Source organism: Sebastes umbrosus, chromosome 20 (assembly GCF_015220745.1).
Source record: "Sebastes umbrosus isolate fSebUmb1 chromosome 20, fSebUmb1.pri, whole genome shotgun sequence".
Lineage (NCBI taxonomy): Eukaryota > Metazoa > Chordata > Actinopteri > Perciformes > Sebastidae > Sebastes > Sebastes umbrosus.
Genome location: NC_051288.1, coordinates 21,801,241 through 21,824,594, shown reverse-complemented (window position 1 = coordinate 21,824,594; position 23,354 = coordinate 21,801,241). Strand labels below are relative to the sequence as shown.

Genomic DNA, 23,354 nt, shown 5'->3' with positions numbered 1-23,354 from the left:
AGAGAAACAGATGAAAGCGAGTGAACAATTACACGCCACCCATTAATCTACTGAAACTCAGGGAAAAGGGGAGCATTTTTAAGACTACCCCGGCGGTTCAGTCTTACCTATCGCAGCTCATGGAGAAGGTTAATGATTTGTTTGAAAGCTAGCTCACTGCTCCTGGGTGGGAAGCATGAATAGAAAACAGTGAGACAAACAAGCCCAGCCAGGTGTGCACGCTGCTAGGCAGCGAGATTGGAACAGAGCCGCAGAGCCAGCCGGCATGGCATTCAGATAGGTGTGAGAGGTGCCCTTCTCTGCCTCTAATGCATCCGGGGGTGGTTGATTGATTTTTTGCGCAGAAGCGGGTGTCTTAATGTCCTAATGCATTGCTCTGTCACAGAGGGCTGCCTTGGCAAGCTGCCCTTTCCACAGACTGATCTGCCGCTCGATTGGATGAGACCAGGGTAAATAAATAAAGAGGGAGGCCGGGAGAGGAGGACTGGAAGAGGAGAAGGATGGGCAGCAAGCATGATTACAACACCAGATAAACATAAACACATGCACACACACACAGACACGTGCACACATTATTCTCCTATAAAACACGCTTCCAAACAGTTGTCAAATACACACACAGGAAGATAATTCCACAACTGTGTTTGTTGTTTCTTTACTGGATATTGATTTGACAAGTGAGGCCCGGTTCATTTCAGGCCACAGGCTCCTGTTGTTGTTCTGTTCCTGAAGTAGGATAACACCAAAATCAATATATTGTGTGACAGCATTTTCATGTGCTTTTACTTTGGTGAAAAGAGGCTCGTACTTTTGTGTTATCGCAACTCTGTCTCTTAAGAATTATGTTCATACAGTATGCATCCGTTATGCTGTCGCGAAAAACATTCATTGGCAATTCAGAGCCAATGCAAAACGTTGTGTGATGTTTATATAGTGTGTGTGGAGGTTAGAGGGGTCATGTATATCAGTGCTTGAAGTGGAAAAAAATAAGTGCCAGTACTTATTCACGTGTTGGCGTGTGTATCCACCGGTATCAGCAATCTCTTGCTACTTACTACTTCCAATTTATTCATTATTTCTTGCAGCATGTTAAACTGTGTCAGTCATAATCAGCTGTGGTTTCATCGCTATTATTATAAATGGGCTATGCATCTTCTATAGTAGGCCTATAATACTCCAATGATATTCCATCTGGAACATTATAGGGGTTAAGGTGGTGCGTTTGTATATTCACCCATAGTGTTAAAAGTTAAAGTGCTTTCCTGTATTATTTGTAGCCTATAGTCGGGTATCATTCAGGTTTTAGGAGCAGTGTCCCAGTCAGGATGCTCCTACATATTATGCAGCAGAATAAAGAGACATATTCTGAATTTCAACAGTGAATAAAAGATAGTAGGAGATATCAGGTTACCAAGAAAATATGAAGGTTTTGACCTAAAACTATGCAACTTTACATCATTTCGGACCATTGTTATTACTAGTTAAATTACTATTTTATTATTTACACATATCACAGCCTTCGACTGAACATTTAACTCTTCTGGTTTGCCCTGAAAGAGCAGATTCTGAAAAATGAAAAAGTGAAGCCAATGCTTTAAACCGGAATTCTTTCTAACAGCCAGCAGGGGGCGACTCCTCTGGTTGCAAAAAGAAGTCTGATTGTATAGAAGTCTATGAGAAAATGAGCCTACTTCTCACTTGATTTATTACCTCAGTAAACATTGTAAACATGAGTTTATGGTCTCAATCACTAGTTTCAAGTCTTCTTCAATACAGCATGATGTTCATTCAGTAAATTATGGTCCCATTTAGAGTCAAATTGACCATAAAGCAGGGGATGCTTTAGGGCGTGGCTACCTTGTGATAGACAGGTCGCTACCACGGTGTTGTCTGGTCTTGGAGTTATCCACATTTTTGTCGTAGAGCTTTAACCCTTTCACAGTGTGTTTTCAGTTCATGAAAGTTAATTATAACACTTTGGTCGCACAAAAATGTCTTTATTCAGCGTTCGGTTGTACTCCACCCTCTTGTATCACTTCTGGTTGCAAATAACCAATATGGCGATGGTCAAAATACATGATGGCGACCGCCAAAATGCCAAACTCAAGGCTTCAAATCCACAGTCCACAAACCATTGGGTGACATCACGGTGACTACATCTACTTCTTATTTACAGTCTATGAGCAAGACATTGTTTCCTGTAAAAACATGTTGCTGTTGAGTTAATGGCCACAACACCATCTGCAAGGCTGAGTCAAGTGAACAAGTTTAATTTATTTGGTTAATAGTATGAGGCGACCCTTTGAGAACTTTTGGGCACTTTGTGTCACTGACACTGTGCGTCCTTATCGTAAGTAGCCTTTTAACCATGACCGCGGTCTTTCTCTAACCTTAATGGAGTAGTTTTAATTGCCTAATCTTTTATTCAGCATTTCTCGCTGCTCTAAACAAATATTGTAAGAATAAACAACTGAAAAAAAATGTCTGCAGGCAGCATTTTGAAAATACATTTAGTGAGAATATGCTGTCTGATACGGTGAAGAAAAGCACAATCTATGTGGCATTATCTATTTCCCTGGCGTATATTTTGCCAAATACTTACATATGGACATAATTAATGTGCAGCAGATGAGGTTGTATATTCTGATGTGGATGAAGCTGCAAAGTCACAAACATCTCTCTCATTAATCAGCTCTTGCTTACTGTAATGTTACTACACTATTAAAATAAATGAGCACCACTCAAGTCTTACTGTTTATTGGCTTTCATTAACAGCTTTTACTCCCATGACTTCTAATGAGAAATTACAGTAAGAAAAAGCTATCGTTCACATCCAAGGCGTCTCAGAGACTTTAAGTGGGCAAATTGTTCATTATTGCCCCCTTTGGTGTGATCGATTTGTCGGCCCTGTTGGGCGAGAACGTCACAGTTTTCATAAAAATGTCATACCTGTAGGATTTTATAGTTTTACTTTCATCAGAAGTTTTTTCCCTCAGATGGAAGGAGTCATAGCAGCAACAACAAAAATAATACGCATCATATGGCGATGATATATAACACGCCTGCAGACTGTAGAATCTGGCATCCTACCGCTGGCAGCCAAGTCCTGCAAGTGCCAATTTCTGTCTCGAGAGAAATAACTCTTCAAGAAGAAAAAAAATTGTAATTTGCGGCTTCAATGGAGTGTTAAAATGTAATGACCCGAGGTGGAGCAGTGTGCAAAAAAAAAAAAAAAAAAGACTTGGGAATTAGCCTGCATCAAAGGAGTTTTTGTGAGCTCCTTCACCCCCTCCCCACCTCAATAACACACAATAAACATAAACAATAATTGTTTGAAATGATGTGTACGTACTTCTACAAGGAGAGCCCTCTGTACAGACTGACAGGTCATGTTGGGATAAAACAGACACTGGCTCGGTTTTGTTGCCACATACCTTAACTCTGCTCTGCCCCTGTGCCCTTTCACTGTACACTCTGTTATGCTCATTGAAACTATAGTCAGGGGGTTTTCTTCCATAGCAAACAACACACTCACTTGACTGCTCTCAATGGTACTGGAGGAAAACCAATATAACATTTGAGTGCAAATGGCAAACTCTCACTGCAGGAAGTGTAAACTGCGGGGCGCAGGCTCGTCTCTGCTGCGATGCCGAAGTCAGCGTTGAACTCTCAACCCACAATCATGGCACCCTCCCTGGCCTCGCTCTGTCTGTCTTTCTTACTCATTTTTCACCCCTCTCTCTCAGCGCAAACTGCATCAACTGTAGGGTAAACACTGTGGGTCAGGTAAAAAAAGGGTTTGCTTGTGATTTTCCCTCAAAGCTCCAGAGAGGAGCTAGTGCGCCCCCGACTTACTCGCCGCCGTGGCTTGCTTTGGAGAAAGTTCCCCATCGGGTGCCAGCATGACTGTAGCCTCACAGCAAAGTGCTCGTAAGTGCTGCCTCGGTACTGCAATGGATAGGAAGAATATGCTGTTTGTGCGTGTGTTCTGTGTCTGCGAGTGGGTGATTTACTCCTCCTTTATGCTTCAAACACATTACAGACCCTGTCTTTTCGCTGTCAGTAGCTGCCAAAGAAAAGCCTCCCCAATTTTGCAATGACAAGTGCCAGTGGTTATGCAGCATCCACCGAGATCTGTAGCCTGACATTAATGCCTTTTATACAGGGCTTAAAGTGCACTCCATAGCCCTCTCATCCTCACTGTGCTGGAAGCGGACTCGAGCAGGTAACTTTCAGGATGAAAATGTGAGCCAGCTCAGATTATCGGCCCGCTTTAAAGTAAACAGAATCCTCTGGCGTGCTCACGTGTAGCAATCTGCTTTCTGTCAGGTGTTTCAGGATTCCTACGCAGCTGCAGACTATCCACCACACTGCAGTGTGTTCTACTTACAGACTCATTTCATCTCATTTAGTTATGGAAAATGATGTGCAAGAATCTCATGTTATATTCCCTGTGTATGTACAGATATTGTTTTGAATGTTTCTCCTATAGGATGTTGTTAGAGTTACTGCTAAATGTAGAGGATTACATTAAATGTAATCACATCACTTTAATCCTATTGCTCGTAATCCATTTATGTTTCACCCCGACAGGAAGTCATTGGCTTCTAATTACAAGTCCTTTTTTAATTTAGAGGTAATTATCTCGTTGGGTTCTAATCCCTGTCATATAGTATTTTCAAATACTGTTCTACAATTTCTTTTGACCTCCGTGGAGGATGAAGTATAACTCATCATACTTCCAACATTTTGTCATGTAAGTAAAAAAAAAAAATGTAAAAAAAAATGTAAACTTTATTATAGTTCTTCATATACATACATGAAATTTGACCTCTGCATTTAACCCATCTTTTGGAGCAGTGGGCTGCTGTAAAGTGTCCGGGGAGCAACTTGGGGTCCTGTGTCTCGCTCAAGGTTACTTTGACGTACAGTCAGAACCGGGAATCGAACCGCCAACCTTGCGGTTGAAAGACGATCACTCTACCCACAATACATTTTGAAATTGGTCCAGTAAAAGTCCTTGAGCGAGACACTGAACACCAAGTTGCACCCTGGGCGCTTTTTTAAGGTGACTTGTTGCCGGTAGACAACGGTGGAAAAGTGAGTGAGAATTGGAGAGCAGAGTGCCGATGTTGTCGGAGTTTGTTTTGTTGGAGTACAGACTGCAAAGATCAGTGTTATATAAACAATTTTCAATGTCATGAATGAATATTTAGATGATTTTGACAATGTGGATGAAGCCTAACCATCTCACGAGATTTTGGTTAGACTTGGTTAGACACAATAACAAACGAGCAAAAGGTAAATAAAAACGTTTTATTTCTCTGTAGGAACCTTTTCTTAATGTAATCAGACACTTATAATAACAATCTGAGCCTGTCCAAAGTCCAAAAGTCAACATTTATTGAAACAATATATAATCATTTCCAACTGACATGTTTTTATCTAACAAAATATTGTGCTTTAATCCATATTTGTTGGCATTTAGCCATTCAAAAACAACATTTTCACTGTGGTCAAAAAACAGTTTTCTCTCCCGCATGCTGCACACAAAGGACGGACCTGTATTAACAGCCCCAGACCAAAAGTACACAAAAGTCTGTGGATATACTTTTTGCCAGATACTGGCGTGTATGTACACAAAGTATTTGACCAAGGCTTGTCCTCCACTCGTGCTGGGCTTCAGTTTGGTGTCAGAAAAGTACCAGCTGGGGCCTACAGCTCTGAGCCATGTCAGCTTTGGTTATATTATTGTTTTTGAGATTTTCTTGATATTCAGTCACGAGCCAGTGGAATTACTGTGGGAAGCGATCATCAGTCCCCTGGCTGCCATAGCAACAATACCGTTTACCGCCTCCATTGTTGCGAGTGACCTGTCATTTTTCAACTTCACTCACGCGGTGGTCGCCCGGTTGAAGTGGTAATGGCCAGAAATGGAGGTCAGATCACACAGGGTCATTATCTGCAAAGGCACATGAGATGATTATCTCTGCAGCTGTTCTTTATGGGTCACTGTAGACCGCTGTTAAAGCTGTCAGTCAGAGAGGAATAAGTCGGGTCCTCCCTACGGTTAGGGCTCATCTACAATATGAACACCCACGCACTAGTAAATGTCATCGCACTGGCTGAATGCAAAAATACAGACTAAAAAACAACATCAGTAAACCCTCCGTGACAATGATGCCCCCTCTTTTTGTATGCATGCTAGACATTTGGATTAATAATATACACTTTTGGTGCTAGGTGTTTGAATGCCAACTCCCTGTCCTTTTGAATTTCACATAATGGCAGGAGGCAACTCGGAGTCCAGGCAAGGTCAGATGAGAAGAGTCAGAGGGAACTATAGGGAGTGCATAATCACTGGCAAGGCACTGTATCTGCTTCTACAACTTCATCAGCCCGGCCACTAATTAAGACTAATTAGAAGGCGCTGGGGAAACAGGCAGGCTCAAAAAACTTAATTAATGTGAGGACCCATGATGTCTGGGCATAACAACTTCCTCAGCACCTGCTTAGCATGAGACAGCACATTAACCTACGGTTGCATGCGGGTCTCCAGACGCCACGAAGACATCCAGCAGAATCTTTAACCAGCTGATGCAACCTTTGATTAGCAGTGCAATCCGAGCTGGTCATGCCACAGCCACATTGATCGGTTGATAAATGGTCTTGCTCCGTCCATAGCAATAACCTCAGTCATTATGAGCAAGAACACCCCTGTAGCCTGCAGGCATGTACTTCATGGATAATCAAAGTAACCTTTTTAGAAATGCTTGTTGCAATTAATGTGTATCAAAAAAACAGTTGCTTTGCTGATTTTATTATTTTTGGGTCTGTTGGTTCTGTCATAGCTCACCAGCACAATGAATAATGAGTTGCCCCTGTGACTCTCAGACAATGGAGATGTCAGTGGAAAGTGTGTGTGCCTTTGTGCATGCATGCACATGTCAATTCACTATTTATTTTACGTCCATGTTCTGATGTGGGCGAGACGGAGAAAGGCTGTGACAAACCTGAAGAAATGTCAAATATACAAACCAGTACTGAAATGAGAAACTCTCGACAGACCTACCTTTACTTCTTACTCTATTGTACAAGTCTTTTGAGAGCATCCTTTGTTCTTGTGTTGTATGTTGGTATGGAAATTCCAAAATCAGTAACAGGAACAAACTAGGAAACATTTTTTAGACCTGTGGGAAGATCATGGGGATGCAGCAGTCTGATCTGTACAACATACCTGACAAACAGGTATGTTGTATCTGCCTGGATACATCTCATCCACTTTCAGTGGAATTAAAGACTCTCCTTTCTGGTTGTAGATACAGATATCCTAAGATCAGAACCAGCCGCATTAAAAAGTCATTAATTTCTATGGCAATAGCCCAACTTAACAAGCTGCAGTAGGGCGACATGCAAGACGATAACCCATTTTAACTCGTTTTAACAAGCTGGTCTAGGGCGATGTGCAACATAGGATCATGTGCGGCTGTGTATTGGCAAGAATCTGGGGATACGATCATGATAGAGGGGTAATGATTCAATATATTGCGATGTATTGCGATACTGTAAGCAAGGCAATATAGGGTCATGTGATCCATGAAGACAAAGGTGTCAGTGAGCTAATTTTTGGTAGCCTTGCTAGCTTGTCTAGAGCATACATCTGTCCTTGAAAAGTAAATATAATGCTGTATGGTACAGGGAAAACCCAAGTTAATGCTGTTATCAACCTTACACATTTCAAAAAAATTGCTTTATATGATATCCAGAGCATTAATATAGCATTGAACAACTATTTGCTATGTAAAGATACGTAAAGAGGAGTAATGTCTACCTGAGCAGATTATGAAGTCACTCTCCCTCTGTGTGTGTTGTAATCTGAGTTTCTCCGTGATTTGTTGACATATCCGGGCCAGCAGCACATGCCTTTTAGTGCATGTTAGTGCATGTGCCCCACTAGCTAGCTCACGGTTGCTGCTCTGCACTCGATCATACGGGAGTTACAACTGACGTCCTAACCGACGGCGTCATTGTGAATGTGTAGCACCCACTCTGGTCCCCCCTCAGGTAAACACTGCATTTAGCATCTTTAAAACAAACAACATTTTCTGATCCCTTCAATATAAATTGCTTTCCAATTTCTGCATTTCTGTCATTTTCAATAACACCTCCTAATGCCTCGCAGGTCTTAGCAGACCGTCGAGGGAATTGTGTTTCTATTAAATACCTTTAAGATCAAAGTTCTGCCACTAAACCTCCACAACATTTTAAAAATCCCATTAAAACCACCCAACCTCCTATCAGTCATAAAACTCCCTGTCGCCTCCTCTCACATGTTAAGATGTGGAGTCCTGCCGGTGTGCAGTGAGGGGAAAGGCGAACCTCTCGGTGAGTTGAGTGATGCGGAGGGAGCCAAGGTCAAGGAGAGGAGTAAGAATTGACAGCATTGATGTTCCTCCCACTGTGTTATCTGGGCCTGACAGACTGCCGAGTCACAGGGAGGCAGCGCTCCTTTTAGCTCATTTAGGAAGATATTACGCCAAGCCATGTCGAGAGGGCACCTGCTGAGCCAACCTTCCTCCGACACCAACAGGAAGGGAAAAAATGTTCAGAGACCACTAGCCCAGAGAGAGCACTATACTCTAATACAGTGTCAGCGATTAGGGAACTAATATACCCCTGTACAATATATCATCATATAAACATTTTTGTTATGCATATGTTAAATACCAGAGGGTGCAATTAATTACATTGTGAACTGTGAGCGGTCGCACCTGCTGATTGAAATTTACTTAGGAATACTCTTATTCACATTCTTGCCATGAATTACATAAGAGCCACTGAGTCATACCATTGAGTTTGAAACATAGATTGTATATAAAGATGGACGATATGACAGCTGCCCAAAAGTGAAGCTAAAACACCTCGATCGCCTCCTGGTGGCTGGCTGCAGTATAGGTCATAAGTCCCGCCTCCTTTATGTTAGTGGATGGGACATGGACCAAACTAAAAAGTCAAAGTCCAAAGATGGTTTCTGTCATTTTAGTTAGTTTTTATCACACTGATGTATGTTCAAGTGTTAAGTTTTTCTGATAAGTTTGGTTTTAATTTGTTATTTGATGCTATGATTAACAGCTGTGATTAACAGCTGTGATTGACAGCGGCTTTGAGTGAAGTAGTCGCAGCCGGAGGCTCGGGAATTGTACAAGAGAGGATATGTTTAACTTTCCATAACCGTCACAAATCTGTGCAACAAAACATGTGTCAATTTCATCATAAATGTAGTTATTATAGAGATATTATGGTTAGTTGTTGTGTCTTTCTAGCCAAACAGCTACCGTGGTGCTAACGTAGGAGCTATGTGGCTCACGCTAGCAAGCTGTGGACGTCCAGTAACAGTCGGCCTCCCAGCACCTCTGAGGCTCCCTAACTAACATGTTATAACTTGTTTGTTTAATCTATTGAAAATATGAGGTGTAAATATGACATTTTGTGGATTGGCTAGTTCCGTGCTTGATGCTGAGCTAAGTTAGTACATCTCCTTGCTGTAGCTTCATATTTAATATGAGTGCGGTATCGATCTCCTCATCTAAGTCTTGGCAAATAAGCGTATCAAACTATTCCTTCAACAAAATCCGATCCCAAAACGGCACTCATTTTTATTTGCAGCGAGTGCCAGAGGGCGCAATTAATACCGTCCATTACCATTGTGAACAGTGAGAGGTCTCAGCTGCTGCCTGAAAAGCTTAAACAGTCTTTAAAAAATGCACTCGTCCTTCACCAGAAATCTCAAATGAGATTATGTGCAGAAAAGAAATGTTACTCCAGCCACACATTAGCTCTTTATCTCTTTATGAGGTCAATGTCTGCTTTATATAGATACATATCTGCTTGTTTCATTTAGATTCCATTACATCCATTTAGTACGAAAAACCTGTACGAACAGGTATTTTAAAAGAGTACGAAGGGTGAATATTGAAAAGAAAGTTTTTATACATTTTACAAATAAGAAGAATAAGACATAGTTCATGTTTAAGGAGGAATAAATAAGGAATTTTGTGCAGTGACAGTCATACCGAAGAAGCGTGAGCTGCATTATATCCATGTTGAATGTCTGTAGCTGAAATAAACAAAAAACCTGACCCCTTCAATACGCTGTGTTGTTGTTTAATGTCAGTGTTAGCACTAGATATTCCTCAGGCAGCTTTTGACAGTGTTAGTGTTTGTATCGTACATATAACCCGCTTTGTGAAGCGGTTGGAGTGCGTGAATATTGAGAGTGTATCTGTCAGAACAGGAGCCGATGATGGGACGTGATGACCTGGTACGAGGAAGGGGGGTGAAACCGTGAGCTTGCAAGGTTTGACGCCGGGGATGGCGTCTGGCCCTGGAGCAGAGAAACAGGAGCAGAGGTCGGTGTTATTAGATAGCATTAGATGGGATGTGGCACGCTCCAGTTTCTTGTTGAACACAGCAGAGGGCAGTGGGGACCTCGCAGGAGAACAGACGTTGGCTCCGTGATTGACAAGGCTGCAAGCTTTAACAAACATAGGCTGCTATGAAATGAGGGCAAAACAGGGACGGGGTGGTGAAGGAGGGGTGAGAGCCAGAGGTCAAATGTGCTCAGTGGAATGCCAAGGAAGGGGCAGACTGCTTGTCTCGCACTTAATTAAGACCCACAGGATCACGGTGATTATAGCAATTTCCAAGCCTGAGCAATGAGATGAGCCTGGTGATGATAGGAACGCATCAGTGACACAACTTCCCCTCTATGTCAACTTGTTGCCCACGTCTAAGCCCTTAAAATGAATTCATGCACATTTTGCAAATTGCCACGATATCCTGGCGGCCCTATTTTGTTCCATTCCCTCTCGCAGCGCGCATTGCAGCAGGTGACAGGTTTAAATAGGATTTGCATCTGAAACCAGCAGGAATGTGAGCGTAATTCGTGCGGGGAGGACGGCACGGAGATTGGAATAGAAGAGAGAGGGAAAAATGGAAGACACTGCATTTGACCTTGAGAGCGGAGCGGAGAGGGGAAAGACGGCAGGCGAGATTGAAAAAGAGATTTTAAAAAAGATAAAGGTGAGAAGATTAAGGAAGGCACACAATAACGCTTTCTTGTAAACAATAGCTTAAGGAAAACACTGGAATAAAAAACATGTGCAATGTTCACATATAATGAGCCTATTTCAGACAGTTAATGTAGGTCATGGCCTATAATGAATGTTTAAGTAAGACATTTTAATTATGTGTAAGGCATACTTTTTTGAAAGATATATAACAATATCTCTGTAATTAAATTTCACCATTCGTCACATTAAGCCTGACAATTTAATTAGTAACTGAAATATAAACTAGCCATTACTTAATTGTAAATCAAGCAAGCAGACGATCAGAAATCTCAAAAATGAGATTAAATTATGTTCCCTCTCTTCAGCAGAGAGACAAACTGACTCACTGAGAGAAACAGCGCTAAATTATTTATGGCTTAAAATGTTCAATAGGATTGTTGAATATTTGAGTGTAATTTCAAAGCTACTCAGAGGAAGAAGTGTTTGGGTGATATTGCCTCATTCTGCCTGTTACTATAGGACATGTAATGATTACACTGCAGGAACACATACTTGTGTGACTGCAGCTCCTGAGAGCTGATGTGTCAACCTCACTGCATGATTTGCATAAGGAAGAGTTGTGATTGTGGCTCTAGGTTTTGGCGCGGCAAAAACATTTGTCTCACCTTATGAGCTGTGGTTCACAAACCTCAGGGTGGAGGAGGAGAAACAAGAGTCATGCTAGCGACTCTGTGAGGCTGTACTTAACAGTTTACCTTGCACCTGCTGTCTGCATGTCGAAGTGTCCTTGAGCAAGACAATGAACCCCGAGTTTCTCCCCGGTGCTATACAGCAGCCCACTGCTCCTAAATGCTTATCATCTTATCTTTGACATCGTCACAATCATAGAAATACTGCGTTAATGTCACGTTAAGTAATCTACCAGGACCACAACATTGGCAACCACGCCAAGCGCCTTGCCGGATAACGTCACCTTGCAGTTGAGCCAAATTCAACTTTTTTGCCGGAATTTCTCGAGACTAATTGCGTCCCATCGTCCCGGGGGAAGATAGAAAGTTGTGTTTGGGACGCAGTAAAATCAATATTGACGCATCCAGGGGATGCAGCCTATTTTTCCACGTCAACACTACGTTGCAAACAGCAAATCTGTGTTGAAATCGGCAGGACGAGAGCTAGTTAACGTTAGCTGTTAGCAGCCGGGATGCAGCACAGACCTGCAAGAAGCTACTGTATGATAACGAGAGGTTATTATGATGCGTTCAGGCTTTATTCAGTAAAAAATAAGTATTGGGTGAAGGTAAATTATAACGTTATCATGATGTCTTCAAATTTAACTTGTAAAATTTAGTTTTTTGCATGAAACTTGAATATATACAGTTGTTTGAAGGAGATGATTTCACAGCAATATAAAATAGATGATAGAGAGGGAATTATGATCTGTTTCATTTCCTAACAAAAAACAGTATACAAGCGGTAATAACGTGTATGTATGTACTTTTGTTTGGTATTGAATTGGTATCGATAATCGTGGAATTTCACTGGTATTGGTAATGACTACTAAATTTCTGGTATCATAACATTTCTAGTTGCAAGTATCTTAATTTTAAGGGGTCTCAAGCCAAAAAGGTTGGGAACCACTGTAAGTAAAGGTAAAGTAAAGGTGCTTATCAAGAACGAACCAAACGTCTAACTGAAGGTTTCTCTTGCCTTTTCGCCGTATCCCTCCGCTCGTCCTCCTGCCTCTTTCTTCTCCATGACAGCGCAGAGACAATGGCGCCCGTGTGTTGGTTGGGATCAGTGTTCGGCTCGTTAATGGGCTCTGTCAGACGGTCCCATTACAGGAGGCAACATTCTGCACGGTGTCAACAGGCTGGTTTTCATCTGCAGTCCTTTTTTAGCTTCCTCACAGACAGCACTAATCGAGGCCCAACGGAAAGTGTCTCAGCTTGTTTGACGGGGGCTGTTGATCTGTTTTTTTTTAAATGTGAAAACCCAGAGAAGTCACTTCTATTTCATTAATTCTCTCCTTAAATCTGAATATTGATGGCAGCAAATATGGCAAAAAGTATTGGGTGCTCATCAGTCACAAAGAGAAAATAGGAAAGTTTGTGACTTGCCAAATACTGTGGGCCACTTTAACAGTGTTTGTTTTTCCTGTATTCTCACTGTTGGCGTGCGATGATTGATCATACCTTCTCCCAAGGTCTGGCTTGGCTCCCTTTAGCTAAATACCGTATCATATTTTTACCCATCGTCTGCCTGTAGCTGGCAGGTGGAATCACTATATCTCCTGGTGACTCCTCATGACACCTTCATCACTAAAACCTCCTCTGTCCTTGAACATTGATTGCACCACAGGCTTAATCTAAACACTATATAGTTCCTGCCAGAAAACCTTTCAGCCTATTAACGTTTTAGCCCTTTTTTCCCCCCCCTGGCTTTCGCGATCATTCCATCTCTGACATTGTTCCTCCCTTACGCTGCTCAGCCTCTGTCTCATGGAGTGTTGGATATCACTGGGATTAAGGTTACAATTGGATACGGAAACACAGTTGATCATGAGGCTTTTACAGTCGTGTTGCTTAAAGCGCAAGAGGATTCACATATGGATGAAAAAGCGCTAGAGGGAACTGCGGATCCACATTAGCGTTTAACAAAACACGACATAAAAATCACAGCGGCGACAAGCCTTTAAAAAGAGCCCAATTCATGCGAGATGGAGAAGCAAACAGAGTAAGTGATGGCGGATGAGGCTTCTCCAGAGGGAGCGTGTCAGTAAATCAGTCACTTAAAAAACAAATAACATCAAACAAGTGCCAATAGCCTTGTCAGCAAAAGGGGGCCATCATGAAGTAATTTTATACGCTGTACCTTTATATCTTTCACCTCCTCGATAAATAAGATACAGGGTCGGCATTAAATTTGAGAGGAATGCACCTGAGTAATAAAAACGGCCGAGTTATGAATCAAAATACATTCACACAAGAAGGGTGGGAAGAGAAACGAGCGAGCCTGAGGTGCGGAGAGATTTAAAATTCACTGTCGCTGTGTAATGATGAAGCGTGGCTACACAGTGGCAAAGCACTCTCTCCCCATACGCACACGCTCCGTTCAAGTCTTTTTCAGACCTCGTTTTGTGGGCGTTTTCACTTATTCTTATTCCCCGTTATTTGCTCTTGCTCGACAACAGCCGTGGTCCCCATTTTACAACGGGGAAATTATGCTGAGCCCAGCAGGAAAGTAATGAAGGCACTGCAAACCAATAAGGAACTCCGAATGAGGGTGCTTACGAAATAACTATTTGAGGTTCAAAGACCACCACAGGCTGTGTGTGTGTGTGTGTGTGTGTGTGTGAGGAGCGTCTGAAAAGACTACATTTGAAGGACGGAACAGTTTAGAGCAAGCAAGATGAGAGACTGAGGAAGAGAAAGGAAAGTAAGATATTCAAAAGGAGAGTATTTCTATTGCACAAATCAGTCTGAGTTTCTTCCCCGCTGAGGGTTGTGTTGCCCAAAAGCTGCCTAAGTAACACAAACTAATCCCTCAATCCAAGGCTAGTGGAACGGGTGATTTGTAAATGGTGCCCTTTACAAATCAGTTTCAACCTGCTTTTTTTTCCAGCTTAATATCGACCTCTCCATCCTCCACCTCCCTTCTTTTTTGCACATAATTCAGCAATATGCCAGGGCCCGGGTGCATGACCTGGGTTGATGTCACTGCACCCGTAAACATACTTAGCACATTAAGTTAATATAGCTTCTTTGCTTCTCGTTACAGTTCATTAAAGTTGTCTCTCTCTCTCTCTCTCTCTCTCTCTCTCTCTCTCTCTCTCTCTCTCTCTCTCTCTCTCTCTCTGTGTTACTCCGACTCTTTTCTCTGTTTCCCTCGGTGGAGCAGAGGTCTAGAGAGATACAGGAAAATGGGGGGGATTAGTGTCTGCTTGGTTCATTTCAATGCCTCCAAAGAATCAGAGACTAATCCTGGCCTCAGCTGCCTGGATGCTTCTGCTCTGTTAGCACTCAAAGGCTGTGCCAGTGGGGCGCAAGTGTGCCACGGAGATGCCACAGAAGCAGCCAAATAAGAGGCTTTGTCCTCGCGCATAGCGCTAATTTCTCCTCAATCCAGGTGTCCGCGCCGCGCTATTTTTTTCTGGGGTTTAAGCCAGCTGAGCTCGGTATTAGGAGAGTTACACCCCAGGAACGGGGCTGTGAAATACACTCAGGGGATAAACACGGTCAGAGCATTGTCTCAAAGACTTTTGAATATTTCAATAGAAAAATTCACCCCTATGCCCTTTGCAGAAGCTCAGGGTACATTTCACAAACAATAAACAATGCCAATCTGTTAGTGCAGAAAAACATGAGCATATGTTTATGTGGTAAACTATGGTAATTATTCTTAATGCAAACTTAAATAAACAAACTTGAAAAATAAACTGTTTTAACATCTTGAACCTGAAGCTGTTTTTCACTTTCTTTATTTCTCTTCTCATAGCATCATCACTACATTTCTCAGAGTCGGTTCCCCCAAATTACACAAAAAAAAACCCCAACTTTTTACCAACTGATATGTTACAGACATGGCTCTGATTTCCAAGTGTGTGTGCGGAGTCACGATTTTAGGATCTCCACACACACAAGATGTATGCATGCTGATTAACAAGGGAAATAACATGATGCATGGAGTTATGAAGACAGTCGTGTCAGGCATGGGGTAAGGTTAGTGTGCAACATGATCTCACCCCTACTCGTCATATGTTGCCGCTTGGGCAGAAGACCCCAGCGGGGCAGCCTTTTGCGTAGTATCCTGACGCAGAAGGTTTGCACGTGGTTAACTTTGTAATACATGGTTCATTGTGAAACGGTAGCAATTAGGTTTAGGTAACAAAGCTACTTGGTTAGGGTTAAAAAAAAAACATCATGGTTTGGCTCAAAATAAGTTATATAACGTCACAACATAGCGTAATCAGTAAAATCACTCAACTCTTGGTTTCACACGGGACACGAACGCTGGTCCTCTGAGTGAAAGTCTTGTGTTTGTTTGACCCATCCACCACCAATCCCTCCCACCCTAAGAAGACTTTCTCACTCTTTATACTACGTCAGTTGCTCTGAGCATCTAATAATGATGCAGATGGGTTTACATTGGAGTTAGTTGAAAGCGTAGTGCGTCAAATACAGACGCTAAAAGGTGCCTTGTGCGTAGGTATCCAGACGCCGTGGGGCCATTTCCCAAGCGTCTGTAATTGACGCCCTGGGAGTGAGACAGTGTTGTAGTGTGAGTGTTGTTTAGGATCTAATCTATAGTCAACTAAGACTACGAGATGGAGGAGGAAGTGGAGGCTGCTCAGTGGGAGAGACAAACCTTATTTACCCAAAGCCACTCCCGTCTTTAAGGTGCAGCCCGTTTACCCATCCAGGCTCATGGATAGAGGAAGAACAGGCAAAGCACAGGACGATAGCTGCAGTGTTGGGTGGTAGCGGCGTTACTAGTTTAACTACATTCCTCAGTAGAGTGGTGGTATCGTCGCTGTTTTCTGAATCAAATAGCTTTCAGTAGCTTAGCTCTTCTATTGATCAAGTAGTGAGGTAGCGTCCACACAAGCTACATTTTCTCAAGCATTGCTGAAGTTCAAACACAGCGGATCTTTCTGCTGTGGTCTGAAATAAAACAGCTAAGGGCCGGCATACACGGATGTGTACAATATGTGTAGCCGACAGAAGCACTTCCATATGACGGTGGCATCCTGTACCAATCCTTGGACTGATTCTTACGACATCTGCTGCAGGGAATACGGACACGCAAGCTTTTGTTTACTTGATGGAAAAGTGGCAGAGGGTGGGGACAGAGAGGAATTGATCCTGAGGAAAATACACTGTTTAATTATATTAATACGCTACAGACAGTGTTGTACATTAGTAGAGGACAGGTGGATATTGCCATGGTAGTAAGGTGTATGATTGTCCATGGATGTTAGAATTAAGTATGCATTGATAGTTGAATATACTATAATTTGTATTATATTATTAATTGTATTAGGCCTAAAAATATTCATATTACATTATACATGTTTATATTAATAGCATTGACTTGGAATGAAGTTGGTTCAATGTAAAAAAAGAAAACTAGCTTTGATGTAGTTAAACTACGTTTGCCATGCTGCTGTAGCTCAGCTGGCTACATTTCTCAGGGGGGCAACTTCAGTGTAGCGGAGCTTCACTGACTGTAGAGTAACTGGTAGCTTAACTCATTACACTTTACAAGACTTGCCCAACACTGGCTAGCTGTCACAATTAGCTGTAGTGGTAGCCATGTGGATAATTAGATTTTGCTAGCCCAGGTTTTGCCACCTCAATACAAAGGAAATGGCAAAGAAATGAGCAGCATCTCTTTGCAGAGACAGTATCTCCTCAACACTGTGTAACCACCAGAACACACGCTGAACTGTTTTAATTATAATTACTTTCAAGCAAAGACATTGTTTTCATTTAAGACTCTTGCCAGCATGTTCTGTGGATTACCCAGAGTAGATTAGCAAAGAGGTTTTCAGTGCTGTGAGCACCACAACAATAACCTTTCAGCGACAGACAGTGTTGGGCAAGTTACTCAGGAAGTGTAATAAGTTACTTTTTACCTTTACTTCTTAGAAAAGTAATATTACTCTACTTATTATGTGGTATCAACCGTTACGTTACTCGTTATGGTACTATTAGGGCTGTCAATCGATTAAAATATTTAATTATGATTAATGTCATGTTTGTCCATAGTTAAACGCAATTAATTGCAAATTTATCGCACATTTTTTATCTGTTCAAAATGTACCTTAAAGGGATATTTGTCAGGTATTTAATACTCTTATCAACATGGGAGTGGGCAAATATGCTGCTTTATGCAAATATATGTATATATTTATTATTGGAAATCAGTTAACAACACAAAACAATGACAAATATTGTCCAGAAACCCTCACAGGTACTGCATTTAGCATAAAAAATATGCCCAAATCATAACATGGCAAACTGCAGCCCAACAGGAAACAAATTGTGTTCTGGTAACGCAGAGTTACTTGGATTAATAACTATAATATAAGTATAATATAATTTGGGAAATTTGAATCCCTTAAACTACTCATTGCCCTTGAAGTCTATTTCAGTTTCTGTGTTGCATACTTAGTAAACAAACATGTGGTGCCTATTTGAGGACAAGTACCTTAAATAGACAGAAGTGTCAGACAGAGAGGACAATGTGAGATATACGACTGTGAGCATTCTTGCAAAGGTATAAATGTCGTTAAACCGAGAGACTCGGTGCTCTCAGCCCTGAACATTCTATGTTGATTGTTGTGTGCCCCTTGCAAGTGTGTATTAAAACTCTGAAAGACGCTCTCTTGTTTTTGAGTCATTATTAAACAGAAATTGCCTCCACATCAACACTGGCGACAGATAACTCAAAACCTGAATTATCTGCATGGCTAGATATCTCTAGAGGTGAGAAAATATGTTTGTTTGTAATATTGATGAACTGACCCTCACCAGTTTTTACAGTAAAATTCCCTTCTTTCTTTTTGTTTTAAGATTTCACCTGAATTATATGTCATCACACAGCCAGAATGTGTTGCTTTTCCCGCCTCAAGATGAAACTGATCATTGCATTTCACAGTAAATTAGGTCCCTTTGAGACAGCCACAACTAAGAACTAAAAAAAAAAAAAGTTTGGGGAGGAAAAATACAAATGAGCAAAGTTAAAACATTCTTCAAACAGGCACCTACTAGCTATTTTTCACTGTGTTTGCATTCTTACATTAAAATTAAAACATGAATCTAGTCTCCAAGATGTTTGTAATTACAAATCCTATATACCTTTCTCTTAAACCTTGATATCTTCTAGCAGCTTTTTAAGTTATAATCTGCTTAACCTCTAAAACCCACGGTGGTGAATGGAGGCTACAAAAGCAATTCTTGACAACACTTGTTAGTAAGATAAATACACTGTGGGTTTTAGTCTCTTCGGGGGAATTGCTAATAGTAATAAAAACATGAAATAATGCCAGCTTTATCCTTAAAGGTCATACATTTAAGATTGCCTGATAATGGGTACGGCGAGGCCTTGTGTTTTTTCTCGGTTTGCTCTGTCTTGTAATTTATCAGTGCTGCACACTGGGTGTATATATATGTGTGCACATGTCAGTGTAGTGCATGTTTGCTGTTCTGCAATCTCTGTTCACTTGTTGGCCTGGTTGGGTTAAGTGGTTGATTGTGTGGAGAAATTGGGAGGGAGGGCTCGTATTCCCCGGACACGCTGCTTGTCCGGCTTGTTCATTTTTTTTTTCTTTCCTCCTCTTAAGCCGGAGTTTATTTCTAATAGAAGAACTGTGCCTCCCCCCAGCACTATAGCGAGGGTATGAACATTCACACTCACACACTATGTATCGCAGTTTTTCCTTCTCTAACACACAACCCTGAGCAGCAGCCGGAGCCCTGCAGGCTGATGAACAGGCCATAATTCACTGGCTGCTCTGTGACTGGACTGGGACATTGTTTAATGGGGGAACTGTTGGCAATTACCAACCATCTATGTGCTTGTTGCACTTTTGTACTGGTCTGGGAGTCAATAAAGTTCAAACCTGCTGATTGAAATGGGATTTTTTTTTTGTCTAACTCTGAAAAGTGAATTTAAATGCTTTTACATAGAAATGTGGTTTCAACTGCTAACTTGATGAAAGACAAAAAAAATGAATATGAAATGTCAAAGAGCATAATAAAGCATGCAATCTAATATAAATCTCACAGTAATTTGTTACAAATAGCATTAGAGTTAGTCATGCTGAAAGGCACTTGTCTGCCCAACTGCTCCTCATTTTGCAACCAGCCTCAGTGTGTCTATAGAGAACAGCTTTCAGCCACTTGCTGCCAGATTGTCTATGTTCCCTTTGTGAGTTAGCGATCCAGCCAATTCCAACCTGCCTGCCTGTTACCTGCATCATATCTATTACCTGTGTCTCTGGACCACCTGTCTGCCCTTTGACCGTCTCCTACCTCCTGTTGCTCCTTTGGTTCTGTTTACTTGTTTGGACTGTCTCTAGTCAACTACAATGTATGTAGAAATATACTGAAACAGTGGGTTCGCTGAAGGTAGTTAGAGCTGCTTGTTTTGGCAACTTGAGGGCAGTGGAACAAGCTGAAAACATGGATATATAAAGAGAACTGGATACATCGTTGGAGGCGGGGCCCCGTTCATTGCTATGAAAGTTGCTCAGTGGCGCATGAGGCCAAAATGGCTCGACTTCCGACTGGAAAAGTACCCGGATCTTCCGGCGATCTTCTGCATCCATTGGGCCCATGGAGCAGACGCAAAAGCGTCCACTGGGTCACGTGGCACAGTCACAGGGTCACAACTTTCATGGTGTCGTCACAGCTTGCCAACTCCGCCTCCCAGCCCTCGCTCCAGCCTCAGTCCGGGTCTCATTCACATGAAAGGAGGAAGGAAAATAACTCTGGATTTGGCTATTAGTGCATTTTACAACTTTTAGGACCTAATGATTTAAATGAGGGTTATTCAAGTGTTCATACTGGGAAGTTGATTCACAAAAAAAAAAAAATGATCCACTGAGTTACAGATGTCTCTTTCCCAATGTAAGTCTATGGGAAAAAGTATTTTTGGGCCCAATGGCATCCCATGACGGACACAGAAGTTGTAGTACTGCCATTTGACCACTACAGAAATTGGGATCAACAACTGGCGCTCTTCCTGGGGGCTTGGCTGAAAACACAACATCTGACATATTATCACAAGTTATTGTGAACCTGCTAGAAAACACTTGCCTATCCAGCAGACACAGAGCAACATTAGCATTCATTTGGAGTCATATTTCTGGCCGCAAGTGATGGTTGGGTGGGTTTGGGTGAGCTTACTAGAAAATATTGCGGGTTCAATGACAAAGCAGCGTTCCAAGAAAGTCATTAATAACTTATAGAAACATTGAATGCAATGTTCCACCTTCAGGCCAGGATATCTCGGCCTCTGCTGCTTGATTTTGACCATTCTTTTTTAAATATCTCTCCTTCTGAGGCACCAAACTTTCTGAAAGTGTATAACTAAATTGCTGGAGTACCCCTTCAATATTAAAACATTTAAAGGAATATTTACATTACTCTTTGACCATGTAAAGGCTTAATATGAGTGTATGTGTTTGGTGTGATGGATAACTTCAGTTATAAGCTGAAGCTAATTTGCCTTGGTGGAAGCCAACAATACCAAAATAAGCAAGCACATTATCGACTCTTCTGTAACAGTAAGGGAGATGGTGTAACTTTGCCAGAACTATCACACTGTGTTTTTACTGCAGTGCAGGAGGAAACTGGCAGTACCCATTGTTATTCTGCAATGATGCAATGAAAATAAAGTTTTTGACTCAAACTCGCAACTGTAGAGTGTGTGGAGGCAATTGACTATATTAGGTATCATCCAATGGACATGGACTAATTCTGGTTTGTCCTTAATGACTATTAGCATTTTACAGAAATCCACTGTAACAATAGGAATACAAAGCCAATTTAAATTCCAGTAAATATGGTTTTGATTTACCATATATAACAATAAGGTTACGTTTTATGATGGGGCTTTTAGTTTGGTAGATCAGGGCATGTGTCCGTTGGCAAAAAAAGGTATGTGTCCTCGGGAAAGCAGTCTGTAGACGGGAAAAAGCAGTCCCTGGGAAGGAAAAAGCAGTTAGCGGGCGGGAAAAGAGCAACCCCTGGGTGGGTAAAAGCAACCCCTGGGTGGGAAAAAGCAATCCCTGGGCAGGAAAAAGCAGTCCGTAGGCAGGAAAAAACAGTCTGTGGATGGGAAAAAACAGTCTGTGGGCTGGAAAAAGCAACCACTGGGTGGGAAAAAGCAACCCCTGGGTGGGAAAAGGCAATCCCTGGGCAGGAAAAAACTGTCTGTGGGCAGGGGAAACGCAGTCAATGGGCGGGAAAAAGCAGTCTGTGGGCAGGAAAAAAGCTGTCAGTGGATGGGGAAAAGCAGTCCGTGAGCAGGAAAAAACTGTCTGTGGGCAGGAAATAACTGTCTGTGGGCTGGAAAAATTAGCCACTGATACAATACACCTTTGAGATACCAGGAGAGAAACGGTGGAAAAGTTGAGTTATGCCACCCCAAGGTGATCATGGAAGGGCTAATTGTTTGAATAGTCGAGTTGTTTTGGACTCTGTTACAATATGGAAACTTTTCCATCCATCCTTTGACATGTCAAATAAAACCTGATCTACCTTCATCAGGTGAAGAGTGGGCTGTGCCGAAGCCAGAGGAGGCCTACCAGCCGGAATGGCTTCCATCACCGTTACCTTCAGGTGAGGACATCCCATCGTGTGGGTCCAACAGAGCAGCCACGGGTGAGTTAAAACCTTTTTGCCTCAGTTCAGAGAATCAGAACACACTCACAAAGGAACAAACAGAAACATCCTCTCATCAAACTTGAAACACAAAGGGTTCTCAAGTGGCAGACACGTTAGGTGGAAGGCCGGTCCATTCCTCTTTAAAACTCTGTCTTTCATTATCCACCATTCTTTTGCTGCAACATGATGTCATGTTGGAGGCTAGCTTTTGGCGTTGACTGTGGCTTAGCTTAGCATGAGGCTTAATTATTTGGTCTTCCACATCTGCCTTAACTTTGAGTCTTGGACTATTGCCGCAGCTTTACTGAGCAGACCAGGGCTGGCAGAATGATTCAATCATTAAGTCTTATTTATTTAATTTCCAGATGACAATAATGAAAGAAGACAAAACATATGTGTCCTGTCTCCACTGCCTCTGTAATAGAGAAGTCCTCCTAACTGTATAACTGGCCCAAGTCCTGGTGCACACAGAGGCAGAGGGCAGTCGCTCAAAGTTTCCACATAACTGACTTGAATATGCTTTATTCAATATCGGTTTAATTAGCACCACAATGGGCTTCGGGCCACAACTACATTTCTTTATGCCTGAACAGATCTTAATTTCAATACGTTTTACTGAGCTGCGGCTGATTGTGTTCTAAGCCAATTAAGATGTCATACACCTTCGCAGGCAAGGTCATGGTGTCTGGAAACTGCATCGACAACACCGGATTTCTAAATCAATTTCGCAGCTTTAGTAGCTAAATTGCAGAAATGGAAATAGTCCATTCGCAGTAAGGGATTTAATAAGAGCAAGCAAGAACTGCAGCCAGTAATTTAATTGTTGTTTCATTCAAATGAAGCACTTGCTGTCCTCTGGGGCTGGCTGATTATCAAAGGGTCCTTTCAC

The 23,354-nt window shown here is 41.9% G+C and overlaps 1 long non-coding RNA gene across 1 annotated transcript in view; it reads left to right on the top strand.

The window, feature by feature from the left end:
* Nucleotides 1-22,464, top strand: part of LOC119479737 — a 152,851-nt gene extending 130,387 nt beyond the window's left edge. The window contains exon 6 of the long non-coding RNA XR_005204745.1: nucleotides 22,349-22,464. This is a non-coding gene — a long non-coding RNA (uncharacterized LOC119479737). The remainder of the gene's footprint in view (nucleotides 1-22,348) is intronic.
* The last annotated feature ends 890 nt before the right edge of the window (nucleotides 22,465-23,354 follow it).